Here is a 14262-nt window from a genome sequence, read left to right as displayed (position 1 = left end):
CCGGATTCCATATTATCTGAAACACATTCACTATATATTTCTTAGTTTTAACACGTTCACGACGGAGGTGGTGTCAAGCAAAACCATATGCTGTTGCACCGGCAACATATGGTTTTGCTCGAGTCTATACAGCAGTTTCTGTTGGAGGGGAGATGTGATTCATCAGTTAGTGCCGTTTTTATCCCAGTTGCACTATTTGCAACTGGAATCCTGTATGCACTATTTGTTGAGTAATATAATGATTCCATGCGTTAATGATGCATAGCCGAAAATTGCCACATACTCCCTGAAGACCTTTCGCGTACCCCTGTATCTCTTTACTATGTGTTTCTTCTTTTTAACCTCAAATACATTTTCTGTTTGGCTTATGACATTGGCAGGGTATTTCATATACCAGATTTTTTTTACCCCCCAAGGGTGAGGATTGAAGGATTGTTTTTATGTGATTTTTAAGTTTGTATGCCACTTTAATATAACTTTATGAAATCTTTACCAGTATCACTCCAGCAGATGACAAAGTAACTGCTTCTTGAAATCTCATAATCTTCACAATATTACAAAGAAGATCTTGAAAGGAAGCAATTTTTTATTTATTTATTTTTCTTGTCTTTCATTATAGCTATTCCTTGAGAGCATAACTTTAATAAACAGCTTCATAGAACAGTTAGAAAAATACAGGACATTGAACTCTTTGATTGGAGGAGAGCAAGCAATCTCAATTCTTCATCATGATCCAATATCAAAGAATGAGAGGTGTGTCACATATTGGTTGCATTAGCTGTTAATAAGGCTGTGGGAATGGATGACATATCACCATGTATTCTTAAAGATTATGCACCACAGTTGGCTTATGCCCTTGACCTGGTTATTTAATGAAAGTCTTTCAGTGGATAGGGTTCCTAAGTAGTGGAAAGAAGGCAAAATAGTACCACTCCAAGCATATTTCTAGGACAGTTCCAATTATAGACCAGTTTGTATAACTGCAGTTGTGGTCAAGGTGTTGGAGAGATTGGTTAGGAATAGAATACAGGATTGGGTTGATGGACATAGCGTTCTTTATGATAGTCAGCATGGATTTGTAAAGGATAGGTCCTGTTTAAGCAGTTTGCTTGCATTTTATGATAGGGTAATGGGTATGTTAGATAAGGGAGAATCATATACAGTGATATTCTTGGATTTTGCAAAAGCATTTGGTATAGGATGGGAATAGGTAGTATATTGATTAGATGGATCGGAGATTGGTTCTCTGAACAATACCAGCAGGTTATGTATGATGGAGCAGTATCAAAATAGGGTGGTAACGAGTGGTGTCCCCAGTGCTGTTTAACTTGTTTGTAAATGATGTATCATGTGGACTGACTGAGGATCTTCAGTTGTCTGCTGATGATGCAAAGTTAGTAAGAATTATAAGTAGCCCTGCTGATGTTAATTCCCTTCAGGAAGATTTGAATAGACTTTTTACTTACATAAAGGAGTGGGGTTGTAGTTTTGATATCAATAAGTGCAGGGTGTTACAATTTGGAGTGCAGAAATATAAGGCTGTGTACTATATCATCAGTGCCATATTTCATGAAGTGGATGAGATTTGGGAGTGATGGTTGATAGTAGACTGAAGTCTAGAGGACATATTGCTAGTGTTGCAAAGGCTGCACATCATAGCGCTGCTATAATAAGACGTGCTCTATCATGTAGAGATATGGAGTGCTTGTGCCACTATATAAAGCACTGGTCAGACCACACTTGGACTATTGTGCTCAAATCATGTTATCTGGTTTTCAATGTGATGGGGAGACATTGGAGAGGATCCAGAGGTGAGTGACTAAGATCAGAACTTTGGACTGCTGGCAATGGAGAGAGGTTGAAAAAATGTGGATTTCAGAGTTTTTGGATAGGAGAAAGAGAGGTGATGTGATAGAGACATTTAAGTTAGTGAGAGGATTTTATCAGATTAATCCAGATGAGATTTTAAAAAGAGTAGAAGGTGAGAGAGAAAAAAAAAAAAAAGAACCTCTCACAATGTCTGTCCACTCCATGGAGGGTGCAATAATAATAATAAATGATGAGAGGAATTATTGTATAGGCTTTTTCAAATGAAGGTGAGTTAGCCAATTTCTTACAGAAGTAGTGAGGGTATTTGCTCCTGGAACTTTGGTTTTTCCATCTAGTATATAGGCCAGAGAACACACCCAGTTAACAGATAAAAAAAATGCTATTGGTGGGTAGTAGAATGTGTAATGCGTACGTGATAGATAGCTGGATGCTATGAACGATTAAGTAATGCATATGGTGTTTTGTGTGGCATATAGTGCCCTCCCATGATGAGTCCTTGGAGATGTTACATAATAATAATTTGTTCTTATTCTAATCACCTATAATATCTTTGACTTTTTTAAACATTTATCATAAAGAAGTAGAAGAATCCAGCATTAGTGCTATGTGTGTGCCATTCAGTATAATGCTGGTGAGGATTGGGAAAGAAGAATGTTGGCATTTTTCTTGAGAAGTTGTAGTTTTTGGGAAACATTTATTAAGTAGCCTTTTCCAGAAAACAGAGGTAGTTGAAATAAATAGAGGAGAAGCAGGTTAGATGTGTTGCAAGTTGTACTGAAAAGGGATAGTGGACAGCTGCTGTTCTTGTTTTAACAGGTCTAGCAGAATTCTAGTAGAGGAATAATGTTACCAGTTTACTGGAGTAGTAACAATGGATGCACATGTAAAAGAGACAACTGTGAAATAGTGTATCTGAGAAACAGAGATTAAAGTAAGTGTCTGAAAGAAGGGTAATCTCTGGCTGAAATGCTGACCTCTATTGAGATTATTTAAAGAGGTTATAGGTGCACCACCCTATAAGTGTGAACAGTATTGTAAAGATGAGCTGATTTGGGATTTGTATAGAGTTAATAGCCTTGTGAAAAAATAACATCTTGCCTAGAAAAGAATGACTAATTTGTTTGTTGATGAGATGTGTTTATTATTATTATTATGGACCTCCATAGAGTCATAAGACTAGTTGGAGGATAATCTTGGACAATAGTCTATTATGCTCCTTAAACCAATTCACCATTGGTATATTTGGCACTCTATCAGGCAGTGAATTTCATGGCTGAACCACCCTCCATTCAAAAAGCCACTTACTTACCACCTCCTTTCACAACTTCCAGGAATGGTCTCTTGTCCTTTCTCCCTCTTGTTCTACTATATGAAAATCTCTCCCCCCCTCTCCCTGGTTCCAATTCTGTAAATACCTCTTAACAGTTTAACTGCTCAATCATGTCAGCACTTTATCTTCTATCCACCAAACTCTGTAGTTTGCATGCTCTCAATCTGTCCTCATAACTAACATTGTAGAGTCCTGATAACATTTTGGTTATCTGCCTCTCTACCTCTCCAGTGTTAATTTATCCATTTGAAATCCCAGTGATCAGATCTGGGCACAGTAGTCTAAATGGCCCAATCAGGGCTTTATGCAATGGAATTGTCACTCTTTTATCTCTACTGGTCAAAGTCATCTTAGTATTGCAGCAATCCTCTGGGTTGCATTAATTACCTTTTGTAATATATGCTCTAAACTTCAAATTTTCAAGCATTCGGATACAGTGTCTCAATATGATTGCTTCACGAATTACTGAACATATGAAGTGTTCGCTCTTTTTTAAATGTCCAGGAAGAGGAGTGCACCTTATTGTTCAAGTTCCATTGTAATTTGAATGGCTGAATAGTGATTGTTCATATATCCCACAAATTTAAAGTGCAAACTCTTGTTTTTTTATCAACAACCTTAGATTTAAAATTTTCCCAAAAAAGGCTGTCATAGGAAGAAAGAAGAGCCCATGGCAAGGCCACAGACCCGAGGAAAAAAGTATATCTTTTCATCAAATTGTTGTGGACTATACTCCATATAATGATAGAATGTTTATGTGATTGCTACCTGTGAAAGGTTTAAAGTATAGTACATTGGTACTGTAGGTGGGATAAGTATTTTTATTTTATTTTATTAATTTTATATGTATTTTTATTTATTTATTTTTTACATAATCTGGGCACCATGTTCTAGAGACTAAACATGGAACTCACTAAAGCCACTTCAAGTCTCCAGTAATTGAGGAATTAGTTTCATTGTAATGAAATTCATCTCCTGCCTAAAAAATATCCACAGACATCCTTGTCCATGGTGAGATTTGAATCAGCAGCCTGTTAGTCAGACAGCAGTTACGTTAACTACTCGGCCAACCAGGTCAGCAAATAAGTCCAACATATTGGATGGAAACAACATCTAAGTGCATTCATGAAAAGAGAAACTATCCTTCTAGAAAGTGTGAGAGAACAGTTTTCTGACTTTAAAATCTTATAGTATCATATAAGAGATATCTATTGTTTAAACATTTTATAAGTTTTGCATGTACATTTTTAACACAAAATTAGTCTTAAAAATTAAATATTAAGGAGTAACTCATTTTGTCCTTTAGTGATACAAAAAAAAATAGTGATACAACCAAATAGCAGCAGCAGACAAGTTGGCCAGCTATTCAAGGCAATGCACCATCCCATATGTAATGTGTATCCTGCTGCACTGTTGGAATCCTCCTCCCCCAATTTGGATCAAAATAAAAGATATATATGCAAAATATATAACATTAGTGAACCAAAAAATAATAATTAATGCTATTTAAGAAACAGAATTATTATTATTACCCAAGACCCCCATGGAGTCAAAGACTCATCTGGGAGGTCCTTTTATCATACATCTCATCATACCATGCTTTAAACACACTCAAATTCTCTGATGACACCACACTTTCAGGCAAGGCATTTCAATCATTCATAACTCTGCATGAAAAAAAAACCTGCTTCTTAATCCCCTACTCACACATTCTTTATACAGTTTCCAGGGATGACCTCTGATTCTCCCCTGATCTCCCACTGTTTTCTGTAGAACCTCTCCAGCATTAATCCTATAACAACCCCTTACTAACTTGTAGGTCTCTATCATATCTCCCCTCTTCCTCCTGTCCACCAGACTCTGCAAGTTGCATCTTCTCAATCTTTCCTCATACTCGATATTCCAGAGGTTAGAAACTACCTTAGTCAGTTGCCTCTGGAACCTTTCCAACATCTTTTGTCCTTCTGAAAACCAGGTAACCAAATCTGGGCACAATAGTCCATGTGTGGCCTAATCAAAGCCTTATACAACGGAACAAGAATCTCCTTACTTCTACATGTCAGTGTCCTCTGCATCATTCCCAGAAGCCTTTGTGTTGTCTTCACAATTTTGGCTATGTGTCCCCAAAATTTCAGATCTTTATCCACTATCACCCCCAGATTTCTTATTTCTTCCACTTCCGACAATATATCCTCACCAAGCATAAATTCTGAAACCCATCTTTGTTTTCCAAATTTTAAAACCTTACATTTTGCAACATTGAACTTGCATCCCCATTCCTGTGCCCAATCACTCAATTTATTCAAGTCTTCTTGTAAGACCACAACATCTCTACTCTTCATGGTTCATCCCAACTTTGCATCATCTGCAAACAGCTGAATATCTCCATCCAAATCTTCATCAATATCATTAATATACAAGTTAAACAGTAATGGTCCTAATACAGGCCCCTGAGGGACACCATTAGTGACTTTCCTTTTCCTGGATATCGCTCCCCCATACAGAACTTGTTGATACTTATCAGATAGCCAGTCTCCAATCCAATGCACCAATCTAATATCCAACCTCATCCACTCTAGTTTGTACTTATCATGCAGTAATCTATCAAAAGCCTTTGTGAAATCTAATTATTACTGTGTATCCTTCTCCTCTGTTCAAGGAAGCAGTCACCTTATTGTAATAAGTAGATTACTAAAACATGACCTCCCTTTAGAAAATTCATGCTGTCGATCATAGATAATATCATTGTTATCAACGCAATTCTGGATCCTAGTTCTCACAAACTTCTCCAACAACTTAACTACAACACCTGACACACTTGTCATAGTCACTACCATCCACATTACCTGGTCTATAACAACATCCAACCAAGTATTTCATTCCATTAACCACTATCTCACACCATACTGCCTCAAAACCACTGGCACTAATTCCCTCTTGCATCTTTACTTTGTATGGACCTAACTCTTTGTCTATTTTCAATAGCACTCTCCTCTCCCCCTCTTTTTTACCCCTTCTATTCTCAAGAAACACATCATACCCTTCCTTCTCTATTCCTGTCAGGATGTCTTCCTCATCTAACCATGTCTCACTTATTCCAACAATTTTGGGTTGAACAGACTCAATTAATGCAACCATATCATCTGCCTTGTTTCTTACACTTCTAGCATTTATATACAAACACAACAGCTCATTCCTGGATTTACAGCTAGTTCCACCGATACCACTTATTCGATGTGATCTCTCCTTGCTTGACTGGGGGGGGGGGCATTTCCCTTTCTGCTTATTCATTTTAGAACCCTTTTCAATTCCAACTGTTTCCTCTTGATCCCAGGTCATCCAATTCAACTCTCTTTCTATGCATGCTCTCACATCCTCTTGGAGCATCCACCTTTCTCACGCTGTGTACCCCTGTCCATCCTGAGCCTCCCTGTTTCCCTGTTCCTCTTGCACACCAATTCTCTCATTGTCCATACTCATGCCACTCACTTCCCCATTCATAAACACCTCTTCAATCTCTCCTGTCTCACTCTTCTGCTCTTCCATAAGTTTACTATTTGTTACTATTTTTCCCCTGGGTGTGGAAAAAAGAGTATTGAATGTATTAGGATAATCATTGGCATCTACTGAAACAGAAGCTCTTGCAAAAGGACTCAATTTTGTCAACATTCTCAGAGATTCCATTTTAAGATTTTATGTGTAGTATGAATAATAACAATATTATGATCTCAAAAGCTAATGGATAATTAAAAGTCAAATAAAAAAAATTAACTCATGATTAGAGTTATATTCTTTAATATTTGTTTTACAAGTTTTAAAGACAGTTGTTTGTTGAGACTAGTCATGAGCTATATGCCGACTTTTTGTTATGCTATCAGTTTCCTTATTAGTTCCCTCCATGTGGGGCACCTGTTCGTGGTGGAGGGGACCTCCCAGTGATGGTACTGGCCCTTTTCATTCTTCCTCTTTTTCTTTGCTTTTCTTCCCGCATTCTTTGCTCTACTTCTTCTGAGTCTTTTTCACTATCCTTTTTCCAGACCACCATCACCAGGATCTGACGCAGTGTTTGCCGTGCTGTGCGATCCGTGGACATCCGGAAAGGGGGGGGATCCTGGTAGTCTTGCACTACTTTGGCCCCTGCTTCAGCAAGACGGGTGGTCCTGGATGGCCCAGCCAGGATCAATTGGCTAGTGGGCTTGCCTGCAAGGGTCAACGGTGTTGCAGTAAGTCTCTCACCCCATGGTCCGGGGTTGGGATCCTAGACCTGCTGCAGTGCTGGTATAGCATCCAGGGTAGCCCTGGCGTTCCACTCCTGAGCGCAGTCTTTGTTTGCCAGGTAGTGGACGTCCATGTGTGGTTCCATGGTGGGTGGGGAGCTCTGGCACCGAATTAAAAATTCCTTGAATATGAATTCTTCATCCTCAAATGTTTCAGGGACCCTAACAAAGTCCCAACCAAGTACTGATAATATAGACACAGCATATGGAAACAGAAGTAAGAAACAAAAGATATCGGATACTAACATAAATGTACCAACCTTTTTAATCATTCATGCAACAAGTGAAAAACCAATTGGGAAAATGTCACCCTTCTTTATCCAAAAAGGTTTAGAAGGACTGGCAGGACCTCCCAAAACTGTCAAGAAATTGCGTTCTGGTGATTTCCTTGTGGAAACAATGTGCAAAAAACATTCCGAGAAACTACTGAGAGCAACGACAATGGTGGAATACAAATTGCAGTAACACCTCACAGAACATTCAATTCCGGTAGAGGAGTGATATCAGAATGGGATCTCCTTGATGTTCCTGATGAGGTTCCCTAAGCCTCCGACATCTGTAAAAGCAGGGTATCATCCATTTAGATGCTTTTAATGTCAAAGATATGTACGTGTCCAAACTGCCTGTCGTGGTTCTACTACCTGTGCCCGATGTGGTAGTAAAGCACATGATAATAAATCTTGCTGTGAAAAAAAAAGCTAAATGTGTCAACTGTCAGGGAGATCATCCAGAATACTCTCATGCATGTCAGAAATGGAAAGATGAAAAAGAGATTACAAAATTAAAACAGAACAAAACATAACATATCAGGATGCCCACCATTACACCTGTTCTATGATCCTCTTATGCTGAAAAAGTAACAATTAAAAAAGTGCCAACAGCAACTCAGACATGTGTCTGTTCCACCATTTGATAATTTCACCATACCTGAACTTTACGATTGCAAGTGCTTCTCTGTTGAGCACATTAATCACAAGACCTATGGCCTTACTCCAGAGACAACTTCAAAAATGGTCCCATTCAATGAAAACTCATCTGTCAAAAAAATTATGGTGGAGACTTCACTCAAAGATAAACCACTAGACACTCGCACAGAAAAAATGGATACCTCGATACCCACTGAAAGCAAACTAAGCATACCAACTGACCCTAACACATTTGATGTTTTGAACACTCTACCAGAGGAAGAGATGGACACTGGCCATCCATACTTCCCTAAAACAGTGGATAAATATAAATCTGACAAAGGTAAGCCCTCAACCTCTCGAGAACTAGACAAGTCAATAAAATCAAAATAATAGGAAAATTTTTACAATGGAACTGTCTTGGGATCTGCCAGAATATTGACGATATCAAGATGTTGTTGCAGAAACACAAACCTTTCTGTTTCTGTCTACAGGAAACTTACTTAAGACCCAATGAGGACCGTACCTTTAGGAATTTCACTGTTGTACGTAAGGATAGAACTGGAGATGGTCCTGCTCATGGAGGAGTAACTATCCTAGTGGGCAGTCATACTCCTTTCCATCAGGTCCAACTTAATACTTCTCTGGAAGCGGTAGCGATTCGCTTCTCTGTGGGATTTCTTATTACAGTATGTTCAATTTATTTATCACCACATGCTGAGTTAAATGAAATTGGTCTTGATAACCATATCTCGCAACTGCCTGAACCCATTCTTTTGATGGGTGACTTTAACAGTCACAATACTCTATGGGGTAGTGCCAACACTAATAGATGAGGTCGAATCATTGAAAAAATTCTTGATAATAATAACCTTTCTCTTCTAAATAAGAAACTCAATACTTTCTTCCATATGCCTACCCGCTCATATTCTGCAATTGATCTTACAATCTGTTCCCCTTCCATTCTTCCACTGCTCATGTGGGACGTTGAAGAGAACATATATGGAAGTGATCACTTTCCTGTTCTTTGTACAATGTCTTCACAGGAACCATGTTCACCCACACAGATACCTATATAGAAAATGGACCAGGCTGACTGGAACACTTTCTCTCATCTTGCAAATTTTAATACTGATGCCATCAGTCAAACACCTATCAATGAAGCTGTAAAATATATAACAGAATGCATTGTCCAAGCAGCAACAACCTCCATCCCAAAAACATGATCTCGAATTCCAGTCTATCCAAAGCCTTGGCGGAATCCAGAATGTCAGGCAGCCAAAAAAGAGCATGGAGCATATTTCGTAGATATCCCCACCACATCATGTTTAATAACTTTCAAGCGTGTTCGAGTCAAAGCATGTTTTATAAGACGTCAGAGTCAAAAACAATCATGAATCCAATTTACTACATCAATTAATCAAATGACCAGTCCAAAAATTGTATGGGATAAAATTTGGAAAATGAAAGGCAGATATAGTACACATTGTTTGCCCACCTTAGACTATAATTGGAGTGTTCTTGCTGATCCCAAAGCTATTGCAGATAGATACTTTGGGAGAAACTTTTGCTAAAATCTCAGCAACAGCTTCATATTCTCCGAAATTTTTAATACTGAAAGAGCAGCAAGAGAAACAAAGGCTTAATTTTTCTACCAACATTCTTCGGCCATATAATCAGCCATTTGTCAAGGAGGAACTAAAAAAGAGCTCTCCTACAATCTCACCCTAGTGCAGTAGGACCTGATGACATCTATTATGAAATGATAAAACATCTACCATCATCTTCTATGAATCTTCTTCTCTTATTATACAATAGAATACTTGCAGAAGAAGAGTTTCCAAATTCTTGGCATAAGTCAATTGTCATTGCTATCCCAAAACCAGGAAAAGATCCAACACAAGCAAATAGTTATCGACCGATTGCTCTGCCCAGCTGTCTTTGTAAGATACTAGAGAAAATGGTTAATGCCACATTTCTCTGGTATTTAGAAAGCAACAGTCTTCTTTCCAATACACAGTGTGGTTTCCGTAGACATCGATCAACTTTAGACCATTTAGTTCGGTTAGAAACTTGTATAAGAGCTGCATTTCTGAAGCGAGAACATCTTGTCTCGGTTTTTTTTGACATGGAAAAAGCTTATGACACAATCTGGAGATATGGCATATTAAAATACCTCTATAACCTAGGTCTCAAAGGACACCTTCCTATATTTATTAAAAACTTTCTGTCCAGGCGAACTTTCCAAGTCAGAGTGGGAAGTACGTTATCTCGACCATATCTTCAAGAAGGTATTCCCCAAGGCTCTGCCTTAAGTGTAACCCTTTTTGCTATTAAAATCAACTCAGTCATTGAACAGCTTCCTCCCACTTTAGACAATGCTCTATATGTTGATGACTTCACAATTTACTGTCACTCACGTAACATGAGGATAATTGAAAGACAACTTCAGCGAGCAATTGATCATGTCTCTCTGTGGACTCTTAATAATGGATTTAGGTTTTCAACAGAAAAAAGTGTCTGTGTACACTTCTGTCGAAAATGCACTCATACCCAGATCCTGAACTAAGAATGGGACCTACTGTTATTCCAGTAACTACAGAAACCAAGTTCTTGGAACTTATCTTTGACAGAAAACTCACATTTCTAGCACACATTCGTCAACTAAGAGAAAAGTGCAAAAGAACTTTGAACCTCCTTCGCGCTCTATCCTCTACTGGGTTGAGTGCTGATTGAACTTCATTGCTCCATCTTTATTGTGCACATATACATTCAAAGCTGGATTATGGGTCCCAAATCTATGGTTCGGCAAGACAGAGTAACCTATGATAGTTGGATTCAATCCATCATCAGGGTATACAGATAGCTACTGGTGCCTTTCGCACCTCACCCACTCCAAGTCTCTATGTAGAAGCAAATGAACTGGCTCTATCACTTCGACGGAAACAGTTGTCTCTTAATTACGCCCTAAAAATAAAATCTCTCCCAGATCACCCTACATGGAATAGTACCTTCTCTCTGCATTGGGAAGCTCAATATCACACACATCAAACTGCTATACATCCTTTTGGTATGTGTATTAAAGAAACTGTGCAAGCTGTTAGTATAAATGTTGACAACATTAGCTACACTAAACATAACAGCATTCCTCCATGGCAGGTTTGCACACCATCCTGCAACCTCTCACTTTGTCAGCTACAGAAATCTTATACCCCATCATCCATTTACCTGCAATTGTTTAATGCACACAGAGCAGCACACGCTGATTTCTTACCCATCTATACTGATGGTTCAAGAACTAACACTGCTGTTGGCTGTGCTGCTGCATTTCCTGACATTATTATCTCAAATCAGATCCCACCAGACTGCAGTAATTATACAGCAGAGTTACGTGCCATTTAGCTTGCACTTGTGCATATAAAAGAAAACTGCTACCAAAAGTGTATAATTTATACAGACTCATTGAGCTCTTTACAGGCTATCTCCTCTCCTATGTATAATCCACATCCAGTACTTTATGAAGTGCTACACTTGCTTCACAAAATGAAAATCCTTAATTTCGATGTTCAGTTCTGCTGGATTCCCAGCCACATCGGAATCAAAGGAAATGAGGCTGCAGATGCAGCTGCTAAATCAGCCCATACCTTCTCCACGTACTATTTGACAGTTCCATATACAGACTACAGACAACTTATAAGATCAAAGCTAATTGCTCAGTGGGAGTTAACATGGCAAGAAACATCAACAAACAAATTATATAACATTAAACCTGAAATTAAACACTGGCCGTACAAAGAGAAGGGAGGAGGTTGTCCTTGCTAGGCTCTGCATAGGTCACAGTCACCTTACGCATTCTTATTTACTGAGAGCTGATGACCCTCCCATGTGTGAAAAATGCAACACACATCTCACTATTCATCATATTCTGGTAGATTGTCAAAAATTTACACGAGAGAGGAATGAAATTTTCATCTAACTTTATAATCTTTTCCACATTAATCTGTAACAGTCCTTTATTAGTTTATATGCTTAGATTATATTACCCATCCGCTTCATACCCAATATTTCAGTGACTTGACACCACTTTAATCAATTTTCTCTGCACTTTGTCTGGTATATCCTCATCGGCTTGAAAACTAGATGACCAGATCTGTGCATAATTTATTAAGCAATTCCAATTTTTGTTTCATTAGACCATTTGCAAGGAACACAAAGGAACAAATATGCTGAAATTATATATTGCAATAACTCTTCTCTGACAGAATGAAATTTAATGAAATTTGGAATAGAATGTACACAAGATGGTGTTCCTGTGGCTTATTTTTGATTTCATTTGGATCATTTTTGTTGGCAAAATGACTTTGACCAGCATACTGAAGGATCACTACACCATCTTCCTTGATTATTGCTTTTTTAATCTCTGCATCATCATCAAGAAATGACTAAATATTTTTCCTTTATTTTATCAAGAAGGATAAAATAAATGTCAGTTTAAAAAAGTACACAGTTATCTAACAGGAAACCACAAGGAATAAATAAACTATGCCTACCTCTTTTACAAAATTTATGTAGTGGTCAAAAAAAAAAAAAAAGTGAACCTATGGTTACACCGCAGCATGTACACACTTTCTGTTGAGCCTCCGGTAGGACACTCTAGATGGATGAGGTCCCTTTTTATTGGAAAAGATCAGGGTTCAAATTCCGTCTACAATGTCTCAGACGGAAATTGACAGAATTTTCTTCTATATAAGATATTTTCAAATACAGTATAAAGGAATGAATGAGGATGTAAAATTTGGTCATAACATTTCTGTTGGCCATATTTATGCTTATCCAGGAAGACTGGCGTGTGGAATAAATATCGGTTTACTGATCTCAACTATTTAATACCAGCACAGCAGAAGTATAAGAGATCATAGTCACATGTTCAATCGTTTATTTTTCTAAAAATCTTTGGTAAATAAAGAATAGATACATTAATTGAATGCCAATGCAAGTTGAGGTAAGCCAACATAACAAGCAAATAAAAAAAAGAACAGAGAAATTTTGAGATCCATTAAGTAAGCTTTTAATACAAATTTAGTGATTTGTTAATAATGCTGCCTTACTACAGCACACTCTGTCAATATCCACCATATGGCACTAGGACTACTGTGCACATATTTGATATCTTGAATTTTGTGGGAATGAGGAGGTGGCAGAGAGAATCCAGAGATGAGTGACCAAGATTGTGACATGTCTATGGAATGCTCCCTATGAGAATAGTGAGTCTCAAAAACTAGCTGGTAGGCAAATAAGAGGGGACATGAAAAAGCATGTAAGTTATTAAAAGGCTTTATGGGATTGACACTGAAGCCTTTTATCAGTACATGCCAAGAAGAGAGAGAGAGAGAGAGAGAGAGAGGGAAAGAACAAGGGATCACCCACAGAATTGTATAAGAACGTAGTTAGGAAGGGTATTTGGTCTTGAGCTTTAGCTTTGAGTGGGTTGAATGAGTTGCCAGAGCTGGCTGCAAATGCTTTATGAGTGAAGAGTTTACTGATGAAGTACTTGCAACCAACTGCTCCCACAACTTATTATAGGAGCAGTTAAGAATGGTTGCCCACAATGATGGCCAACTAGGCCTGGTTGGCCGAGTGGTTAGCGTATCCGCTCTCCAGCGAAAAGGCTGCAGGCTCGAATTCTGCCATGGGCATGGATGTTTGTGATTGTCTGTGAAAATAATAGTGGTGATGGTGGACAGTAGAGGGTGTTGGTGTAGATGAGGTTGAGTGGTGGAGACGGAGAGTTTTAAAGTAGGTCCCTCCCTCGATGAGTCTTAGGACTCCCTGGAGGTGTCAAATAATAATAATTAATAATAATTAACCAGAGAAATAATAATACAGATATAATAATAAAATTTAATAAATCATTTTAATC

At 38.1% G+C, this 14262-nt stretch overlaps 1 protein-coding gene across 5 annotated transcripts in view; it reads left to right on the top strand.

Moving 5' to 3' along the window:
* The window catches only part of LOC150096283 (bridging integrator 3-like), a 185066-nt gene that overhangs the window by 27987 nt on the left and 142817 nt on the right, over nt 1-14262 (top strand). The window contains exon 1 of one of the 5 annotated variants that reach the window (XM_090409314.1): nt 4171-4315. The exons of the other annotated variants lie outside the window; for them this stretch is intronic. The gene's annotated coding sequence lies outside the window, so the exon portion shown is untranslated. Of the gene's footprint in view, nt 1-4170; nt 4316-14262 lie in introns of those variants that run through there. 5 annotated transcript variants of the gene reach the window in all.

The sequence above is a fragment of the Typopeltis vanoorti genome, chromosome 19 (genome assembly GCF_054136105.1).
Source record: "Typopeltis vanoorti isolate ZY-2024b chromosome 19, IOZ_Tvanoo_1.0, whole genome shotgun sequence".
Lineage (NCBI taxonomy): Eukaryota > Metazoa > Arthropoda > Arachnida > Uropygi > Thelyphonidae > Typopeltis > Typopeltis vanoorti.
The sequence above is the reverse complement of the archived record's forward strand: the minus strand, read 5'-3'. Positions and strand labels throughout refer to the sequence as shown.